Raw genomic sequence first — 23259 nt, forward strand, 5'->3', positions numbered from 1 at the left:
CCGAGCTCTCGATCCATTTATTTTACAATTCCCTATTGTGTCCAGGTACGTAGTCGAGTCAACGACCATGTTCGAATAGAACACGTAAGCATATATTTGTAAACGTAAATACTGAAATTATTCAACCATCTATTTTTAAACATCCTATAAATCCCGCAGTGATTGAAATGACAAACACCGAAATTAAACAAAGAAAAATATATATCCACCAATATTAATTATTTAACATTATATACTATAAAACACATAAAAAGAGATATATTAAATTTTATTATACACAAAGTTTTATTTTACTGTTTACGAAAAACAGTCAAGATGTTTATTCAAAGATTTTGTCAAGAAATATAGTATTTTTCGCGCAAGAAGATGAGAGACTAAATTCCAAATACCTTTGTCACTAGCGCAACCGTCACGCTTGGCTTTTGCCAAATTGCATCCGTCGGAACTGACGGACATTATTTCTCGAAGCTTCTTCTCTTTTTTTAGGCATAAGAACTATCGTTGCGCGAATGCTGTAATACTATACAAGTACCTTGAATAATTGCCGCATGTCCATTACCAGATACATAATACGCGAGGATCGCACGCGAGGGGAAAAAGTATAAAATCAAGCGTTTCTTTGAGACGAGCGATGGCTTCTCGTGGTGCGGTGCGTAAATCATACCGTGAAAGCTTTACGATAGGTCGTGGCTCTAAGTATGCGCAGGTACTCTTGTTAACTAGCAAATTAGAAGCATCGGCGGCGCAAAGACCGTTTGCAAAATCGCGTTTCATGATTAAAGTCCGAACATCTGTCGAGCATATTTGTGTAACTGTAGCAAAAAAAATAAGGAGATATCATAAATTCCGAAATTGCGCAATCCAATATAACGTTATATTTTACAGCATCTTAATAAAAATACCAAAAGTAATTATTCGCGGAAAATTTTTATCATCAATTCTAGTCTTGACAAATCATCACATATTTTATACCTATTTATTATGTGTGTGTGTAAAAAATAATTTAATGTTTTATAAAGTTTTTCTGTTTTCGGAGTAAGATTATATAAAGAAAATAAAAATTCAGCAAGATATATGTATGCTTGCATTGTGACATGTAGATTTCGCCAGAGACGGATGAATCTTTTCTATCAAAGCTTCAATACGACGGAGACATGCTGACATAAATTCATGCGCGATTAGCTTTCGGTGTCTCTCGTGTTGTATGTAAAATCGTGTTTTAAGCACGTATATACCCGACTCGTTCAGTCCGCGCTAATGAAGTAGACCAGACGCTGAAGCAAGAAGCACGGTCCATACCGCACTACTACTGGGGCGTGGTCGCATACATGAATACGAAAAACGTGGTCCCCGAACGAACGAGTGCACGAGGCATCAAGAGGCCCGAGAAGCGTCAGAAATAAGGGGGTATAACGTCCCTCGGGAGGCGTCATCACATCACCGATGCGTTCGGTAGAATCGCGATTCTGCGAACGTCAAGTATAAGAACTAGAAGGAGTAATTCGAGAAAACAGTATTCGTTTATGTATCGTATCTCAGATAGCCGTCAATTACACGCAAAAAGTTTATAGAGATGTATCACGCAGATGCGATCCTTTTCGATTATACATCCGTATAATCGTGATTTGACTTCATGAATTTTAAATTGATTATATAATATAATTATATATAATTTGATATATATATATATATATATATATAAATATATATTTAATTATAATTGAATATAATTTGATATATTCAAATTTTCCTACGTTTTGTTATATACAGAGTTTAGCTGTTTTCTTGTTATTTTTATCTGTATACTTCTGTTTATCATTCGTCAATTGCGGCATCGGCTTTTAAAGTGGATAATTACATTTCCGATGAATCAAAGGGTAATCGAGTTCCTCGACCGCAACAAACCGATCTCCAACCTATCTATCTCCGCGTCCTCTTTTCCGTGCATTACGAAAACCGTGGCTTAACCATATTGTTAAGAGCGCATCGCATCGCGACAGGTCGCACGGAGTATATTTGTGTGCTACGAGCCGCGAATTTCCGTTTCCAGCAGTCGCAGCACGTAAAAGAAGAAACCTAGCTAGCTTGTGCAGCGAAGGATGCATCTGGCGCGAGGTCCCGGATTGTCCTTGTCGATTCTGTCGCCGGAAACGCAGCCTCTCGATCCCCCTCTCTTGATCTCATGTACGCAACTCTTCCGGCAACCAGGACGATTAGAGAGAGCTCGAATTCGTTTTACTAACAATAAAGGAAAATGTCCAAACGAAATCGCGATTGGATATATATAAAGTCTACGTATTGCAAGCACAGCAAAAATAGCATTAAAGAAAGGGTTAAAGTTGCAGTTATCCGCTGCAATTTTTGACTTAATCTTTTTTACAGTTTAAAGAATTTTTGATGCATTGAAATGTATCAAAAAATTAATTTACTGTCACAATTCAATAGATTTTTTAAAAAATAAAATTTAATAAGAATAATAATAAGATTGCATGTTTCTAATTAGCTTAATGATATTTTTTCTAAATAAATCGCAGTGAAAAGCGCATTACTTAATCAATATGCCCTTTTGCTGTACCTACTCGCGAATTACGAATCGAGCGAGTCCTTCATCAGAACTTTCTTGGGATCGCGACACCTGCCGCGAAGTAGGGATCGATCGAGAACGAGACAGCGGGTCGACGTGGAAAGGGTGGCAAAGCGGAGTTGAGGGAAGATAGAAGAAGCACGAGGAGAAGAGAGGAACGCGGAGAGGATGTCCAAATGGAATCAGGATCGGCATGGGCAGAGAACCGTGCACTAAGCAGCCTCGTCGACATCCTGCCAGGATTGCGACACCATCAGCTTCGTGGCTCGCGCACGGAAAACACACTGTGCCTCGGGAGCGGAAGCAGATCTTGCGCAATCGGGCCGCCTATTGTCTTGGGATCCTCCGCCACGGAGTCGGCTTCAGCATTAACGTCGACATCTTTAACACCGCGCCGTATCTGCCTGCGCGAACATCTCGTACTATCGGGTCACGCTCGACCTTACCACGAAGCATATCGATCGCATTTCGAACGAACGACTTGCAATCGTTCGATTCTTCTCTGCCTTTGATATTTCGCGTGTCCCGGTATTTCATCATTAATTCTCCCGCGTGAAATAGTCCTAATGCAAATAAGTCTAAAACAATCGCGTGTAATTGCAATTGGATTGCACGCTACACCGTTATTTTTAGAAAATTTGCCATTGTTATTATTTTTAAAGGATTCTCCTTTTATTATTTCTCCTAATTATAAGTGTCAAACTAATGTCATCTTTAAGTATATCCGCAAGTATAACCGCGTTTTACGGTCTCAATCAATCTTGCAGTTTTCTCATAATGAAGTGTTCAGGTAATCGTGATTACGGGGGAGCGAGCCGCGACTCTACGATTCTGCGTAAGTACGCAATTTTGCGAAGGACGCGTAGGCATAAGGTAATGCTCGCGCGGAACACGATTGCTACACTATTTCCTTCTCGCGCAATTTTACACTTTGCGTGGTACACATGCGACCGCATGTACTGTACGTACGCGGCGTAGGTCGAGCGCCAGAAAAAGAGGCTCGCGCACATGTGAAATCTATGAATCATCTCTTCTCGCTTGCCGCGCCGTCCGATCTAGTAGGTATACAAAAGCGAAGCAAAATATGTAATAATTCTTAGACGCGTCTCCTCTTCGGTTAACTCCGGCAGACCGGAACGCGTTTATCGCGCCGCGCTAAAACGCGTTCCCAGCGTGGGAGGATTATGTAAAAGGCCGACCTCGAGAATGTGCACGCGATAGAAGTAAAATAGGTGAAAATAGTTTCAACGGAACTATATACGTGCGTAAAATGACGAAATAATTCTAACAAAGCGCAAACTAACTAACGAAATTGCCTAATGAGCGATTACTATTTTCCTCACGTGGACCACGTTGCCTTTCTAAACGGATAATCGGCGGTGATTTGTTTTTCTCTCTACGATCGCGCGATTCTCGGGCGCATTTCCTGGCGATGCGCTTTGATTTTTTTTTTTTTTTTTTTGCGCCACTTTCTCCGGTCGAAATGTCCCGAGTTAGACCGGCACCGAGATCTTTTGGAACGTCGCCGTCGCGATTAATTAAACACGACAAGCGGTCGCATGAGCGCACTTATCGCGAGTACAAATGGCGAAGGCGGATTAAACCGACGTGCCATATTTTTTTTCTTTTAGAACCGCTCCAAGGCAGTCGGGTGGCACGATCATAATCGAGACGAGCTTCATCCGGCAGTGCAGGTTGCTGCAGATACGCAAGGATAAAATATTACGCGAGTGCTAGATTTAGAATACGATAAGGAGATTGTTAATCTCCGGAACGACGCATATGGAAGAGAGAAGACGCATATGTTTGTATAGCATTACATCGTTGTAAGTGAAATCGTGTTAAAAGTGAATGTCAAATCTCGCCACAGATAGAAACTTACGCAAATGATTGACCTTGAGGTCTTTGATTATTATCCATCATATAATTATTATAATGCAAACACATATATAGATTTATAACACTCGTACACGATTTATTTGATCGAGTTTCAATTTCACGCATCGGACTAGGATTACACTTTGTATTAATATGTAAACGGATCAGTGTGACACTGTCACCCTCCTTATTCATGTATATGCGGATGAATGAGCAACGGAATCGCGTAAGGTATCAATGTAACGCAGAGAGGAGAGAAGAACTTGACCCTCCCTTCCCTCTCGTGCGCACATACGCATCTACATTAACCTCCCTTACCACGAGATCACGTTGCGGCGAAAAGACGATTCTATTTATGCGCGCAACCGACTCGGACCTGGGGTTAATACGATGATATCATTCACGGGATATACTTACCTACGTAAGTCGATTAGCGCAGGAAAGGCAGGGACGAGTTTTGCGGTCGAAACCGAGCACGGTGGAGCCGAAGTATATCTTTCTTTCGACGTAAAGAGGGTTCGTCGAGAAACGTGAGGGACAAAACAGGTGAAACTAGTTTTCTAGCTCTTCCTCGAGATATTTAAGCTTCTGATCCGTTGTGAAAAAGTCTATTTCTGATATTATCTGCGTAAGTTGCATACGTATCAAACGAATCAATCTGCGAATGAAACTTTTAGCATTTTGCGGGGTTTAGATCTGAATCTAGTTTAATAGAAAAGAATAATCGAATAAGCGATTCTTTCAACATTCAAGATAATGTTGATCACATAATGCAATAGAAGAAACGGAAAACCACGAAAAAGGAGAGAGAGAGACGTTCTATCTCTCTCATGAATTATATTATAATATTATATTAACACATAATTGTGTATAATTACATATTACATCTAAGAAAACAAAAATTGAAGATATATATTATTTTATATCTCATCCAACATATAAGAAGAAAAAGAGAAACCGCTCTAAACTCGAATACGTGATTCTGGATCCGTTCGGGTCTAGAAAAAACGAGGACCCTAAACGACTCGTACGGTACTCGCGAGGTCGGCAATAAAATATAACTCGCTACGTCGTAATTATACTCGGCGAGCCCTAAATATTTTCTCTCCGCGCCTTCCTCTCTTTCGATCTGTCGGAATGCGGCGTACGAGACCGTTCCTCTTTTCTCCTTCTCCTCGTTGTTTGAAAGGTAGCGCGATCGTTCTGTCTTCCCGCTCGTCTTTAGCTATTTTTTTTTACTCTCCCTCTGGGTTCCTCTCCGCGCCGCGCTGACTCGTGAATACATCTTCGAGTTAACGAATTTCGTGGCGCGCGAACCTGGCACCCTTCTAATCCTGACTAACGTCCAGAACGTCGAGAAGGAAGCTGGCGGAATACGCGAGGACGCGGGGTGACTAGCGGCTTAAGTCTTAGGGATCCGCAGGATCCCGACGGCTCCGACCCTGTTTCGCAGATCCCCTGCGTGAAGGGCGCGAGATGCTCTGGGCGACGTCTTTATCGTCTCGCATCTATCTCGTTTCTTTCGCTTCCCGTGTGTCAAGGTAACAACTCTAACATTTCATCACGACGTCTCTTTAGATGCACAATTATCTCGCGAGAAAAAAAGCTCATTAAAGGCTTTAAGCTGAAATTTTATTAATAAAAACGGCACTCTCTTCACGCAATATCAAGATAAACGAACGTCTGCAGAATATTATTTCCATTCTTCAGAAATATAAACAGATGTTTATAATAAGACACTTTGGAAATATTTCAATTGAGTACTTATCATTATTATCATAAAATATATCATTTCGTAATATAATGAATAGAACTCATTTACTTAAATTCTTCTTAATTATAGATACCTTAACGAGTCGGAATTCTTCATTCGATTATCTTTCAATTTATTTATTGATAAAACTTCATGTCGCGATAATTGCAATATACAACATTGACGTATACTTAAGCTAAAAAAAAAAGTGAGTACAAGCACGGACTTGTGGAACAATGGTAAAAAAAAGTGCTGCTCCAAAATAGTCTCAAACGTAAGTACCATCTACTTGAAAGACACGTGTGTGAATGAAAAAAGTTAACGCGACGCGCTATTATTAGTCTCATTGACAAAGCGTCGCGGAGTCTGGTTAAGGTCTGGGCCGAGGAGGGCTCGTCAACGTTGAGGGCGTCTTGTCGAAGCGGCGACAGAGTTGCTCTCTTTATTTTTCATCCTTTCCTCTGCTTTACATACATCGCGTGGTGACGGCGCGGCGGGGCCATCGTCCTCCGACCGCTGTTGCAATGTTGCAACGATTATTGTGCCTCGGTACCTTCACACGGTAGCAATGTGCGGTAGCAACAAGCAACTTCTTTTGTGCGAGGATGCTGCGCGTCTCGCGCGGCGACACAATGGCTCGTTTCAGCGGCGACCGGATTTCGGAGTCCGCGTCGCTGAATGGGCCATTGGAGCGAAGGGCAGACGCACGTTGCCGAAGCCAATGAGGTAGTAGACATCACGATAATAATGTGCATGGGTGTTAACATATTAGGAGCGATTTCCGTTACATTGTTGACCCGTTCGGCTGACGGTCTTCCGCCGAGCGGAACGATCTCTCAAGCTCATCGCGTCATTTTTCGCTGCACTGTTCAAAAATCACAACTCGGTTCAAGTGACGTCAATGCCGTATGTGGAAATTATCGCAATGTGAAATGTAATGTCTTGAATAAATTAAGAGACGGAGACTCGAATAGTTTTTTGACTCGATGATATTAATCTCGTTGAAGTAGAATAACCAAATAAATGAATTATATTATAAAATGAGACTATTTCAGACGATGTTATATTATATCCCAGGTTAAGAATGATAATTAATCAATTGTTTTATTAAAGAAATCATTATCATAATGGAATGAAGAATTGAAGAAATAATATACAATGTAAAATTTATATGAACCGGTTTGCTATAGACAATTATCTAATTCTTCTTCGATCCTTCTTTAATGCGATACGTGTCTCACCGCTTAAAATATAAGCAGATCACTGTATTAGCATAAGGATGACCAATTAATTAAACGAATATATGTTGGCACGCAGACGCTACGTGATGACGAGATTGCATTGCGTAACCTTGATTTTGTTCGTGCGTAAAACTATTGTCCGCGAACGGTTCTTCTTCGACGAGCGGATGAGTGCGCGAATTCGAGAATTAAGAACGATTCGTTTGCGGCATTCGACTAAAATTCAAGGTCCCGGATTCCACTTCCGCGATCTTGTCTCCGTCTTGTCGATAAATGTGTCCTCGACTCGCTCTCCGGATTATCCAAATTTTTTCAAGGACGCGGTTCCACACGGACGGGGACGGTGTTGGTCGATTCGGGGAAACCGGCTTGCACGATACATATTACACTTACGGCCGACATAAAATGCACGTGTTTCGATATTTCAGACAGTCTTAAGTGGCATCCGTGTTGCGATTACGCAAGATAGCGTACACGGCATTCATTGCCGAAGCCGCAACAACGAATCATTACGCGCAGCCAGGCGTTACGGATATATGGAGCAGTATTTTACCGGTGTTTTAGCAGTAACAAAATCGTCTTAATTTTTCTATCGACTTTGTATAATCCCGGTAGTGAAAGATCGATAAGAGATAATTTAATATATGACACATTTGATGGTATTTTTTGATTATTTCGGAAGAAATATATAGAACAGAAATATCGAAAAAAATATAATTTTATATAAAATTAGATTTAATCTTAATAATCTCTATTTTATTTAATATATAAATTTGCATAGTTTATCAACTTATACTGAATGACATAAATACTGTTGCTGTATAGTCATAAGTACAAATTGGCAGATTACGCAAACGAAATTGGATGATAATAATGCGCGGTGATAAAGAAACAGGGAGAAGAGGGACGCAGAGACGGCAGAAGAAGGCGTAGGGCAGAAACTGGAAGGAAAAAAAGAGGAAGTATAAAGAAGAAGCGCGCGAGATCGCGGTAGCAATCGGCGGACCCATCATTAAAAATCAGTTAACCTCGCAATTACCGTGCGAGTCCCAGCCTATTAAGTGCGCGTAATCGGAAGAGGCTTTTTTCGAATAATCATTCGCGGAGAAACGAGCTCGCTCGCGGGCTACCTGCCGATTATGCGACCGAAGGAAGCGCTTTGTTTCGTAGCGAGGGCACGAAGGTAATAGCCGGAGTCTCTCCTTCGAGCCAGGACATTTGCGAAATGGGTTATTTGCGCAAACATTGCTTGATAAATTCGCTCATTGCAGAAATTTCAGACGGTCTCCTAATGACGCATCTTCAGAAAAGAAAATTTCCTATCTAAGAAATAGACGAGCTATTCTCTTTTTTCTATTCAAATCTCTAAACTAGTTTCTTTATTACAGTCTAACAATGAAATTTTCTACACAGAGTTTCAACCTTTTCTATTGATAAAAGAATTTGACAAATTAGTTTTACTAATTAGTCAATCGTACGTCTCTTTCTTTCTCTTTCTCGGAGACACGAACAAAACTATTAAGCGAGAAAGTTTTTATTTAGTAGCGTAAATGGCCATTTACGAGTCTATAACTCTTTCTTTACATTGCTTCGTTAAAGCATTAAAAAGCATTTTTTCCTCTCCTAATTTCCACCGTTCGAAACGGTTGACAGAAAATTATTTGTCGGAGTTACTTCCAACTATTGCCACTCGTGCACTTAATTCTTTGCCATAAGACTACCAAAAGAAGTTTGTTTTCGATACATTCGACGAGATATTGAACAGAGCAAGAATAAAACAGAGCAAAGGTCTCTGTTCAGCGTAAAAATATAATATCTGAACTCGGTATTGACGATACACTTACCTTACTGAATAAACAGCAACTTTGAGGTACAAAAGGAAGTGTTTAAAGTCCACTTGGCTGCTTCGATTGATATGAATAATCCGACGTTTTAATCAAAGCACTGGTCAACAGCTTAGTGAACCTGAAACATTAATCATAATGTATTTACTCTTAAGTATTAGATATACAACCGTACTTATGCATATATATTAGTATTATGTAGTATATATATATATATATATATATATATATATATTTATATTAGTATTCATATATTAGTTTTTAAGTGCATCAAACACATCAAAAAGATACATAAATTAAAATTTCAATATTGTATGTGTATATTATTGTATGCAAATATTATTTATATATAATATTAAATAATATCATTTGATTGCGCGAGTTACTATATTCTAATCATTGTATATATAATGTCCACGTTAAAACACTGTTTTCTCCTAAAACGATATAATGAGAGTTTAAAAATAACATTTACATCTACAATGGATGATGCAAATGTATTTTTACTACGATGATATCAATTTTGCATACAATGATCTTCTCTTGATAAGATCGGTCATATCACGTCGCTCGCTTTTGTTGATTACTCGCGATGGGAAGACAGGCGAAGCGAGTCGCAGTGGACCAACAAAGTCAGAGTCTGGCTTGTGGGCCTCGGCTGTATATGATTAATGCGACCCACTGTGGCGAACGCAATATAGAACGACGTGCCTCATTTGCATCTGCGTTTCGAGGACCACCGTGTTTGACGTCGAAAACCTCTTAACGAGAAATTATTAAGGAACAATTAAACTCTCGACGAAACTCACGGTGTACATTGTCGACATCTTGCAAAACGAAAACCGTCCAAGAAAAAAATGTTCAAGCGTTGTAATTGATCGTATGTTTTATCTGATGTTTTCTAATGAGATGTGTTTATTTTTTTCTCACGACAATCTGACAGAAAGTCTAACAATAATATATATTCCCTAATTTTCCATTGATCTACTTATTTTTTATATTATGTATATGAAATATAATTTATATATACATATATAAAAAAATTTTTTGTTATTTTAGATTACTTAAAATATACATAGTTGCCTCTCTCTTATACTCTATATTTTATGTTCTCACTTTATTAATAACTATAGATATAAATATAGATATGTGTAAACTTATAATTTATGTTTAAGAAGAATTAATGTAATAAATTTAAAGTAATAGATATTACTTTAAAATTGCTACTGTGTCTTTGTATACGAGATTTGCAACATTGTCGCAAGGGTACTTCCAAATTATTACTTTATAACAATAAGAGGTCTCGAAAGAAAAGTGTCCGCGCAAGCAGCAACATGTATTCGCAACCGCGTGGGCGTTTATTGGCGACCTGTTTAACACAGGCAACAGTTAGTGGATTCAATGATCGTGTAATTGTCAGCGGGAAACCGGACTACCTCTTCTTCGCTCTGCCCGCAAGCTATTTTGCAAATCTTATGATTACTCCAAGGCAAGATGAAGCAGCACGAGAATCGATGGGATACCACTAACATAAGTTCTTTTGTGCCAATAATGTCGTTTATTTCATTCAAATTTATGCAAAACTGTTTCACAAGCGTCACTTAGTATGAGAGGTAAAAAAAAAAATCAAACACATCGCAATATTTCATCGAAATTCACATTTTTCTAGAATTATCACACACATTTACTACGTTTTCTCAAATAAGTAATAGAACTGACAATGAGAAAAATATTCTTAAACTCTGACTCTTTTAACTCACACTAGTCTAGCAAAAAAAAGTTTTATATCTTTGCGAGATCTTTCTGAGACTTTCCGATGCAATATTATACCGACGATTTTCTTGCGATGTGTTGACGTTTCTTTCAATGACGTCACTCAATAATCTCATCAAGCGATCGTAAAGATATTGCTTCTCTCAGCTGGAAACCGTTTCTCATATTTTCCTACGGCTTTCCGCGACGCGATAAGCAGCCGCCGATGAATCCGCGAGCCGCGGATAAAAATGATCGGAGCGCTCAGAGAAATCTTCCGCGAAAGACGATGTTCCATGTAAATTCGCATATACGCCTACGCGAAGGGACACGCGCAGGTGCGTGCCCACGGGTTCGCGGGGGTTAATGCGTCGAGTAATAATTAAAACGCCATTTCACGCGGAGAAAGGAGAGAGAGACGCGAGGCGCGATTATAAAGGCGCTGCCGCGCCTATTTCGTAACGGTTTGGTAAATGGACCTCGTATATATTTTTTTATCTGTGGACAATCATATTATATATATTGTAGGTATAGTATAGTATCCGGTGAATACGAACGGAAAGATATGTGTAACGACGAGATCGCGTACATCTAGCGGAGAACGGAGAACGCAACAAGATTGTTCGCGACCTCTCGAGAGACCTCGGAGTCATCTCCTCTCAGATACCAGAAACCATCGACTTTCGGTCGAATCGGTACTCGATCTCTCGTCGATGTACTGTATCGCGCGTACGATCGTGGATACCGACGACGTTTTATTAAAAAGACCGGCGGCCTCGGTGTGTATATCCCGGTAATCTTAATAATGGCATCTCGGCGCGATTCTCCGCGGTATAACGTAACGCGCGATATGCGAGGAGGAAAAATTTTTTCAGTTCGTATCGGATCATTCCGTATGCAGGCGCATATACGCGCGCGACCGGTCATAAGAGCGTTAAACGCGAGTACACATTATAAGAATGATCGCGCGCGAGCGCATGTCGCAATTAACACTTACGTAACAAGTAATTGAGAAACCGCGCAGCTGCTATCTCGTGGGCAAGATGTACCGTATCGGAGGAGGAGGTTTATAATAATTCGGTACCGTCGCGATGATCCACGTATTCACGTTTACGTTTAATTTCCTGACAACCGTGCCGCGGCCTCGTTTGACTCAACAATCGATCCTGTGCTCCACGCATTAAAGTTTCCACAAGCGCATGTGTATAAAATCGCGTATGTATAGCGTTTATCTCGCTCCAAGCGATTTATCGTTACATACGTCTTCTCGTATCGATACGGCATCTTCTCGTTGATAAAAAAATTGCTTCTCTTTATTTTGTATTTTTTTTCTTTTACTTGTCGGACACGATGTGTCTTATATGTAGATGCGTTTATATGGTAATTTGAGATGTACGTATATATATGTATTAAAAGGATCTGAGATCACTAAGAAGGATAAATTGATGACGATAAGAGATACACGAGACGATTGGCTTTTGAAGGATAAGATGAAATCTCTTAATGAGAATGAATAAAATTAAAATCGAGAATTAACGAATCGATTTTGTAGGTGACAAAATAAGTAACGTCAAGATTATTAAACGAAAACCTTCTTACGATACTGTACGAGGAAAGTCTGTTAATTATGAAACGTACGTGTTAAATTTAGTCACGATCGACGACCGACAGCCGCGCCTCGGACTCCTCGTCCTAATCATAGACGATTAGACGCGGTGAAGCGTTCACGAGACATGACAAAGAACGAGGTGTCGATTTTTGCCCCTCGCGAGCAATTATTAATCGCACTTAGCACTAATGATGACCGCGCCGCGTTCGTATATATATGCTAATGAAGCGTTCTCCTCTATTTTCCACGGCTATAATATAACATTGAACGCGCCGCAATGTGATTAGCGGTGCGAGCTTCGACGATGAGGCGATTCCTCAGGGCGGCCGCGAGCGGATGAGTGCATAAGGGGAATATCCCTCAATGTCGCGCCGGCCCGATGAAGACCTCACTTGGACCTCACCTCACGGGGGTGGCCGGGAGCCTTGACCACGTACCATCGCCTTAATCCAGCGTTTTAACACGAGCGAATAAGGAGGCATGACTCTCTCTCTCTCTCTCTCCTCTTTCTCTCTCATGCCACTTAAACGAGCGGTCAAAGTGCGACATCCGGTTATGCGTTAACCGGCGTCAAAGCGAAGAAATATTGCCCCGTATGCTTGCCCTTTCATATTTTCATGTATTCTCATTTATTTTCTTGCTCGTAAAAAATTAATAGCGATTCGCGGCGTCGTTAGTAGAATGAGTTTTCTATTAGATCGTCTCTTAATAACCAGGGAGATAGCATTCTAGCAAATATTATGCTGCCTATGTAGACTTTATTAGTAATTATTTTTGTTTTAATTCAATATACGATTTTTTTTTCGTATCGTTCAATATATTAATTAACGCATTTTAATGTAATTTTTAACAACGACGACGGTTTGGAACATACCACGCAAGTCGCAACGAGTAACAAGATGAATAATTAATAGCATTCTCGGTAAAGCGAAACTAGAATAATTGAACGCTTCAAATACCGATTAACTACGCAAATTTATCGTGTGTTGCAACGTCAAGGCTCGCACGGCTCGCGATATGCGTGAAATTGATTTAAGATTAAGTCACAGACGCGTAGCTATTAATGGTAAAAGAATCATAATTTACGAGAAATTTACTACGCCACGTATAGTATTTAATATACTTATTTGAAAAACAATGCGAAAACATATTTTATTTAAAATACGAATGCATATGTACAAAAAAACTAATATGCACATTGTCATAGTAAAATACTTATTGTATTTTATTTTAGTTATACCTTAAAGATTGCGATTTTCAGGCCGAGAGTAGCACGTAAAGTCGCATGTAAAGTTAGCGCAAAATTGCCGGAAACTGCATTGCCAAATATCCGCGGCGATGTACATCATTCGTGAGAATAGTTATTAGCAGTGTGACACAAGACGCAATTAAATTGCGCGGACGAGTCCCTGAGTACGTGATGCACGCATCATGCGACGCGTATCTTTCTCTCTTCGTGTCTCAGATGACGCTGCTTCGAGGGTGAATTAATACGCGAGTGAGACGCGACGCGCGCGTATTAAAGATAGAGAGAAAAAGTACGTAATTACGAATAAAAGTTTCAATTAACTCCCGTCTTAACGTAAGCGCGTCCCCGCTCGTGATTCATAGGCTATATAACTGTGCGCATCGTAGTACCAAGCATAAGGTGCACCGTCGAAGGATAGTGCTCCTTTCACTTTGTTTTCCCGGATGCTTGGCTAGATGTTAACCTCCCTGCCGGAGATGAACATTCTCCCTCCGATATCGCTGCTCTAAGGAGTATATCACCTCAATTTTCGAGGAATCTTTTACTTTAGATAATTTCAAGAAAATTAAATAAAAATATACGACACTGTTAGACTCATAACATTATGATAAAAATTTTAAATATTTTACGCGCGCACATATTTTAAGATATAAATTAAAGCAGAATAAATCGAATTATTTGTGGGAGTGGGAGGGAAGGACAGTTGTATAATTGCTGAAGACAATATGATAGAACATTTGAATAAAATATATTAAAAAGGTCGAAGAAAAACATCTTGAGCTGATCAAGTTTCGTATTCTCCTAACAGCATCTCTTTCCTAGAATTTTATCGAAACATCGGCTATTCGCTTACAAGCGTAATTCGCTCGTCTTCCAGCATCGCGTCCAGTCGGAGCCGCGGGTGTGACGTTAACGAGCAACGCGACCTGTAATGGGATTACTTTGCGTAAATCACAAAACTAGCCGGTCAGTCTCACAGCGTGTCGTATACGACGTGTCTTCGACGGCTCGCCTCTTTCCTGCTTTGAGATATGTCGGACGTTTAACCCTGAGGTCCGCGTTATGCTGGAAACACCCGGAATCAACCGCTTGTCTACTATACGTCGCATGACACGCAGGTTCTTGTTGGCGACTTGTTGGCACGCAGGGTGTCAGAATTTCAGTTCAATATCGTGCAACAAAATGTCGATAAATTTTTTTTTAAATAAGTTAAGTCTAAATGTAATGTAGACTTAACTCTCCCTCTAACGATAAATTACACATTAATAATAAAAAAATTATAAACTTTATGATATTATTTCAACTGTTATTTATACTAATATTACATACAAAATCAATTTCTTAAGTTAAATTTTTATAATTTCCACAAAAATGTAATATACACTAAAATTTTGGTACATGTTAAAAAATGTGTAATTTATTGATTCTAATTTTAATTGAAAATAATTTAAAATAGTTTCAATTTTTTAATTAATTTTTTAATTCTTTTCTAGCACTTTGACAGTAATATAAAAACTGTAATAACTGAAATATAACTTGCACAAAAAGATTGTCTTTGCAATACATATCGCAGCTCTTCAGTGATGTGCATCCGATAATAATTTTACGGATCAAAAACATAGGCCCACACGTAGAGAAAAATAAATTAACGACTTGGCCCTAATTGCACGTTCAAATTTTTACGGGCGACCCTGTCATACGCGAGATGCGTGCGAGATTACAAACACAATCGAGTGGAAGAACGTGAGAGAAAGAGAGGGACGGTGGGGAAGTATATGACGTAGGGCTATAATTACTGCGAGCGTGCCCTCGTGAGCGGTAAAAAATCAGGATAAAACGATGCCTCTATTAATTACCTATTACTTAATCGCACGTTCTTTCTCTTTCCCCCTTCATCGAGCAACGGCGCAAAAAGCGCCGAAGAAGAAGCGTAAAGAATAGAAACGCATTCGCCTTTAGTTGTCGATAAAAGAACTCGTGGTTCAAAGGTTCTTCTCTGTGTAAGATCAATTGCACAAACACACTTTTGCCGAAACATTCATTTCTGCAACTTTACAAACAATTGAAATAATTTCTTTTGCATCGTACGATCTTATGGTTACGCAATTCAATCTTTCCTTCATTTTTTTTCTTGGATGTATCCGACACAGCTTGTCAAATGTCGAAACTTTTGCCCCGAATTAGCCGCGATTGTGTGGCTTTACAGATTCGTGAATCGCGCAAGTAGCGATGGCTACGAGACATCCGTGTGTAAGGAAACAGATTTACAAGGTTATTTCTTACACAAAAAATGAGAAATAATATAAGACCGAAATAAAAATGTTATGATAAAGCATCATAAAATTAACATACGGCATTATTTCTTAAGTTTAATTATGCCTGTGAAGCTGTTGATTTCGTGCAGTCAAAAAATTCAATAAGACGAAATAAAGGAGAATAATCGCGTAACGTTTCCTCAAAAAAATCATCCACGGGGTTACATCGAATATACATATTCGTAACGAACTAAAAAAAAAAAAAAAAAAAAAAAAAGATGAGATTAATGGTCCAGGCTCCATTTCCAACGCGTCAGCGAATGTCGTTCCTCGCATAAATCGTCGCGCTTCAGATATATTTTCCTTCACGAAATGACTCACACAATTTCGGACACAGTGTCGGAGATATGCGCGCACGGTAGCGGACCCACAGATTTAAATAACCGGAGTTTACGATCACGATGTGCCCCGATCTTGCGAAATATTCGCAGAATATGTCCGTCGGTGGACAATTTATTATCGCGATAAATCGCGCCGAGGTTCGCCTCATGATGTTGCAAAATTTCAATTCCACGCTAATTTGATATTTCGATGTATAGGCCGATTTTTCATATTTATTGCCGTCGTCGCACGAGAAGTCATCGAAAGATGACCGCCGATTGACATTTATAATTCGCGCGGCCTTTGCGTTTAAGAGGCATCAGAAAAAAAGTAATATAAAAAGTATGCAAAATTGTACAATAAATAATGAAAATGTATAACATGAATATCACAGTTCACCAAAAATATACTAGTCAATAAAACGAGTTTCGTCGACGTGGTACGCTCGTTTCCGTCACTACGCGTCGAAAAAAGAAATAATTGTTGCTGCTCGCGCTATACATGATGTTGATTATCCCGCAATAACATTTGACATGCGATTAAGGCGAGAGCCAAGTGGCAACGGGCACTTCGATGATTTTAGAAACTACGTCATCGTTAACGGGCCGACAATCGATCACGACGAGGATCACACGACGCGTATTTTTGTCCTATACACACCAGCGATAATCTACGAAGCAGGAGAATTCTTATTTGTCAAGGTCCTTTAATATCGCGGGTCTTATTCGTGAATCTGTTCATCGAGCACTGCCTCTGTGTGGCATGTATGTATGATATTAATAACTGTGTATCAGCATTTATTTAGATTTAGTCAGCATAAATAAGTTCATTGTCAAAAAGGATCACACATGTTTCCAGTGTTATTACAAATAAAAAATCATTTCCAGCGTTACAAATAAAAAATCGTGAGTACATATCACAATATTCAATTTATTGCAAAATAGAAAAAGTTAAAAATACGACTGATCCCTTTCTAAAAAGGCATGCAAAATCGATTGCCTCTTTTCAACGACACTGATTGGCTGTTTCGATTCGCGTTGTGCATTATATTCGTAGCATCGAGAGGCTGTCATCGCGAGGGTTAGCAGTTCGACAGTTTGTTCAAAATAAAATAAAATAAAATAATAAAAAGTTTTAAATAATATATTATAATACTTTAAACTCGATTAATATTTTTGACAGTCAGCTTATCAGCTGATTTCTGTCAAAAAATATTAATCGAATTTAAAGTATTATAACATATATTATTTACAACTTATTACAGTACTAATAAGTAAAAAAAAATAGTAAAAAATATTTAATATATTTAATATTTTTAACATATTATTTTATTTAAAATTTAATTAACAAATTAACGTTTTATTAATATTTTTTACAGAAATCAGCTGATTAAAGCGTTAATTTGCTAATTAAATTTTAAAATAATAATATGTAAAAAATATTTAAATAGTAATATGTTGTAAATAATATATTATAATACCTTATCCGCAATTAATATTTTTTGACAGAAATCAGCTGATAACTATCAAAAATATTAATCGAGTTTAAAATATTTTATAACATATATTTAAAACATTTTATTTAATTTTATTTTGAACAAACTGTCAAATTACTAACTCTCGCGATGACAGTCTCTCGATGCTACGAATATAACGCACAATGCGAATCGAGACAGTCAATAAGCATCGCGGAAAAGATGCAACAATACTTGCGAGAATGGACTTAATATGCCTTTCTTAGAAAAGAATGTTATAATACTTTTAACTCGATCGAAATAAAGAAAAAACAATTTCTCACTCACCGATACGTGCAATAGTGGAGTTGTAGTACACAGCACACACACACTGATCTGAAAACAGAATATTCAAATGATGTATATATATGTATGTGTGTGTATGTATGTGTACAGGGTATTTTGAAAATCTGGAAACGGTCGAATATCTTAATGCAGTTTAGAAAAAAATGTTTTCAGGTATTTTACATACCTCACAGTTGCACCGCTGTCGCCCGATGCTTCCCCGGGCCTCCTCCTCCTCTCTTGGTCCATGGTAGCACTCACGACACTCGCGAAAACACGAATAATTACAATCGCCCGACACTTTACACGGCACTCCCGACGCGACGCGTGAGTCACACGCGTATTTCGCGTATTGCACTTGCAATAAGGGAAAACGATACGAAAACTATAATCGTACGAATCAACGTCCATTCGACACTCGAAAATCTCGCAGCAATGCTACCTGTAACAAATAAAATAAAATATTCCTATTTTAATTTTTATAACATATTATTATTTTAAAATTTAATTAGCTAATTTTCGCTTTATTAATATTTTTTCACAAAAATCAGCTGATTAAAGCGTTAATTTGCTAAATAATTTTTTAAATAATATGTTATAAAAAGTAAAATAATAATATGTTTTAAATAATATGTTATAATGTTTTTGACAGTTATCAGCTGATTTCTGTCAAAAAATATTAATCAAGAATAAGGTATTATAACATATTATTTACAACATATTACTATTTTTATTTTTTACCATATTGTTATTTTAAAATTTAATTAGCAAATTAACGCTTTAATCAGCTGATTTCTGTGAAAAAATATTACTCGACTTTAAACAAACTTTATATTATTATATATTTTTTTAAATATCATTCTTTTTAACATAAAGTCAAAGAGTGGCTTGCGCTTGTGTTGTTCTAGTTTAATGTAAAAAAATGAATCTTATAATGTGTAACAAAACTCATTTACTGTAACATAATTTGTCAATTTATCATGTATAAGATTAATCGCGTTTAGGACTAAAAATAGAGAGTTTAGAGAGGGTTTAGCACGATTTTATACAGGACCCTGTCCTTGAGAGGGCAATCAGGATGGATATCCCGTTATCGGCCAAATAAAAAGTCTATCTTTAGAAACGCATTAGAACATCAAAGAGGCCGGTGTTCGAATTAGAGGGCACCGCGTAGCGCGCGATGTCCTAACACAAATCCGGGTCATTAATGAGATATAATTCAGGGATTATACAAGTCCTCACTGTGCTAAAAAAAGGGCGTTACTCTGGCTGGGCAACAGCGTGTGACCCAGATATTAATTGTCCACTTTGTACATGGAGCGACTAACATGCGTTTACGCAATACGTCGAGATATCATTCTTAGCATTTCTATTTTTTTCGCACGCAGATAAGGAATTAATTGACGATGATAAATAGCATATAATTATCTACGTCACGCTAGGAAATCGAAGAGTAATGATTCGGTATTTTTTTGTAGACAGATCTAATTTTTTAAAATAAGGAAAAATATAATCTCTAAAATTATATCTGAAATCTTTAATAAAATCTAGACACTTAATATCATATGTGTGATATAATATGATTCACAGTGATGTGTACTTAGGAAGGGGAAGCAAAAATAAAGTACTCCACGGGCTCGTCCGGGATTTGAACCCGGGACCTCTCGCACCCGAAGCGAGAATCATACCCCTAGACCAACGAGCCATCTTGACTGGCTCTTTCTTATGAAAATACTAATACAACAGCCACAAAGTTACATTGGTCTAATTAGTGATCTTACAATACGATTATATGAAATATGTGTGATTAGTGTTCCAGTTACCGCACAAGTCCAGTCACGCTCGTGTGCGTTCCGCGACTTATTTTTATCTCGGTAAGAAACGGAAACAAACATTATATCTACGATCTAACCAAGATATATAAATGAATTTAGCTTTTAAAAATTTTAAATTTAAAATACTCCTTTGATAGTAATTAGTTTATCCCAATATTTAACTATTGAATATTTCATTTTGTCATTTTATCCGTATTCTTTCGCGATAATACTTAAAAATATTCTTAAAATTGTTTTCTCACCAACCTTAAATCGTCAATCATTACGATGATACTTTGATTACGTACCTTATATTATACAGATGATAAGTGTTTCGTATTAAATCTGTGTACAAAAGGCACAAACGAAAAGTAGTGATAAAGTACATTTAAAACAAAATCACAGAAATATACTGACATATATGCAAAGCGAGGGCGCTTGATCGAGATAGTAAGAGGCACAGAGGAGAGATAGGTGGATAGGTGGGAAATCGAAGTCGATACGAAACCCATGGCTCCATCTGTAGTCAGCGGTAAATTTGAGTTGCGTGTTACTCGCCCCAGCATCCGCGCTTCATCCCATCGTGGAATAAGCGGCGTGTTTTGAGAAGTGCATGTGGCCTACAATAAAGTTGAGGAAAGGTCACGAAGCGTGGGTTGTGCAATTACTTTTCATCGAACGTAATTGCGAGACCTATTCGCGCGCAAAAAAAAAAAGATGGGAGAAGCAAAGGCGAGGAAAGAGGGAGGAAAAACTTTTCTATGTATCCGTTTCGCTCGAACCTTGTGTTAAATGCAAACGAGGGTTTCGTGAAGTAAATTTTCAGCCAGGGGCTAGATGAGTAGCTTCTTTAAGAGATGCAGCCTTACTCGAAACAGGCGAAAGGAAAGTGAGCAAGATCATTTACGCGACATTATAATGACTTTGAGAACGGAATATATAATGCTACATTTATCATAGAGGGATTTCCTTACATCCAGGCTTAATCCTCTCACAGATACATTCTCGAACAGATTATCAAAGAATAAACTTAAAAAATAATAAAAATTTGAAAGTCACTCTTCCTTTCTTTCTTTTTTCTTTGTGCTACATAATAATAAAATTTCAATATCCAATCTTTTGTGTTCTCCAATTGTCAAAAATATTCTTACAAGGAAGATAAATGAAACTCTTTAAAACTTTTTCTATAAAACTATTCGACTATGAAATATCAAAAATAATAGCATTCACAGGTAAAAAAGGAAAGGGTCATGCTATTCATAGATGTAGATCTGCGAAAACCTCAATATAAATGCAGACTTCAAAACGAGAGCAAATGTTTCAGATGTTATTCTAAATACAGGCCGTTTTTGTAACGTTATTAACGTTAAACATGTAATTTTTAATTAAACATGAGTAATTTTTGATATCGTAAAAGGCCAAGGGATAGTTTAAGTGATTCGATAACTATCACCATCGCTTTACGAAATTTTGATCCATATCGAGACAAAACATAATAATGTTGGATTATTGTTTTTTTTTGCTTTTCCTCTCCGTTTTCATTCCTAAAATTTCAAACTTTATCGAGATTTCGTTAAAAGTATGAAAATTTTAAGAATGTATTTAACTGACATGTATTGTTTATAATATTACATTTTTTACATATTTATCTGGTACATTTATTATGCATTTATATCATTTTAATTTTAAATTATCTACACTTCTCTCTCTTACGCATATTTTCTACAGAACAAAGAATATAAAACATGTAAACAGCAATAGGTATTTGTAAATAATCTTTAATGTTTTATATTCTTTTTTCGAGTACTTTACAAAGAAGTACAAGAAGTAAACACAAATGCTAAACAATTTACTAAATACAAAACTAAAGAAACGAGACTATCTGGAAATAATACTAAAAAAAAAAACGCTAGTAATCATATATATTTATAAAGCTTTGTAAAAAAGGCGGAGGTGCTTAATATCAGAAGTCTAATATTCAATATATATATACATTTGATATGTAGACATTATTATTTAAATATTTATCATATCATCTACATATAACTTTAAGAATAAAGTTTACTTTTTTTATATTGATAACGTATTTGTTTTAGGCAATATCTTGTTTCAGACAATACTAACTCGATGATTAGGAAAAAGACGCCGTAAAAGAAAAAGCTACCAAGTCCATAATTTCGATTTCGGTAACATTTATCATTATTTTAAATATGTCTAAAATTAGGTTAATCACCATTCAATTAATTACTCGGTCTTTATAACTCCGGGCAAAATATCACTTTCCAGTTCCAACTTTTTCGTTTTACGAAATATCATTCAGCATAGGCAGATATGAGAAAAGCGGCGTGTTTTAAGAGAAAATACCGACAAAAATTCCTGGCATACAAGCGAGCGATCGAACGTTAGCATTGAATTTATTTGCCATCGAACACAATCCGAGATCGCCACGTGTTACCACGATCGTTCTTTTAAACGGCGTGTTTCGAGAATCATCTTATTACATGCATTAGTGTAAGTACGTAATATATTTGCTTAAATCGAGTCATATAAAAACGCATAGTTTTTTTTAACGCGTAGCACATTAACGCATTTTGCAAATGTCACATTTTAAATTCTAGCAAACTGTTATGTAAAACAAAATGCTGTAAATTATTTCCTTGATACAGAAGCGAAGTTTCGACGTGTCATCATTGTCACTATTGCTGAAAGAGTTTCCCACGTTAATACTTGAAAAAATAACACGAAAATGACCCTAATATGTGCTGACATTAAGTTGACATTGCAGAAGAAAGTATAAATAACTCACTGTGATTAAAGATTTTTTTTCTTAAAGTTTTATACACTTGAAATTTATGATATATACGTAAAAAAAAAAAAATAAATAAAAATTAATTACTCAAAGTATACGAAATTGATTTCAATCGAGTTCTTCTTTATATCATCGTAAATTTTAGCTTTAAAAAAAATAGAAGTAAATTTGTACAGATCTTTTTAAGATTTATTTTTCCAATATAAAAAAGGATTATGAATATTTTAAGTTAAAATTTTAATAGTTAAAATATACAAAATTGAAAGTTAATATGTGGTAATGTTTTTTAGTA

General features: G+C 37.3%; 1 protein-coding gene and 1 non-coding gene across 2 annotated transcripts in view; both read right to left on the reverse strand.

Moving 5' to 3' along the window:
* LOC145942085 (uncharacterized) overlaps positions 1 to 23259 on the reverse strand; it is a 374660-nt gene that overhangs the window by 333742 nt on the left and 17659 nt on the right. Inside the window, exons 4-6 of the mRNA XM_083048578.1 lie at positions 18532 to 18786; positions 18348 to 18395; positions 9301 to 9421 (exon numbers count right to left, since the gene is read on the reverse strand). The gene's annotated coding sequence lies outside the window, so the exon portion shown is untranslated. The remainder of the gene's footprint in view (positions 1 to 9300; positions 9422 to 18347; positions 18396 to 18531; positions 18787 to 23259) is intronic.
* Positions 19978 to 20049, reverse strand: Trnap-cgg (transfer RNA proline (anticodon CGG)). Its single transcript has one exon. It is a non-coding gene; the product is annotated as a tRNA-Pro (tRNA).

The sequence above is a fragment of the Prenolepis imparis genome, unplaced genomic scaffold (assembly GCF_030444845.1).
Source record: "Prenolepis imparis isolate NDT839.2.m4 unplaced genomic scaffold, iyPreImpa1.0 SCAF_10, whole genome shotgun sequence".
In the NCBI taxonomy this organism is placed as follows: Eukaryota; Metazoa; Arthropoda; class Insecta; order Hymenoptera; family Formicidae; genus Prenolepis; species Prenolepis imparis.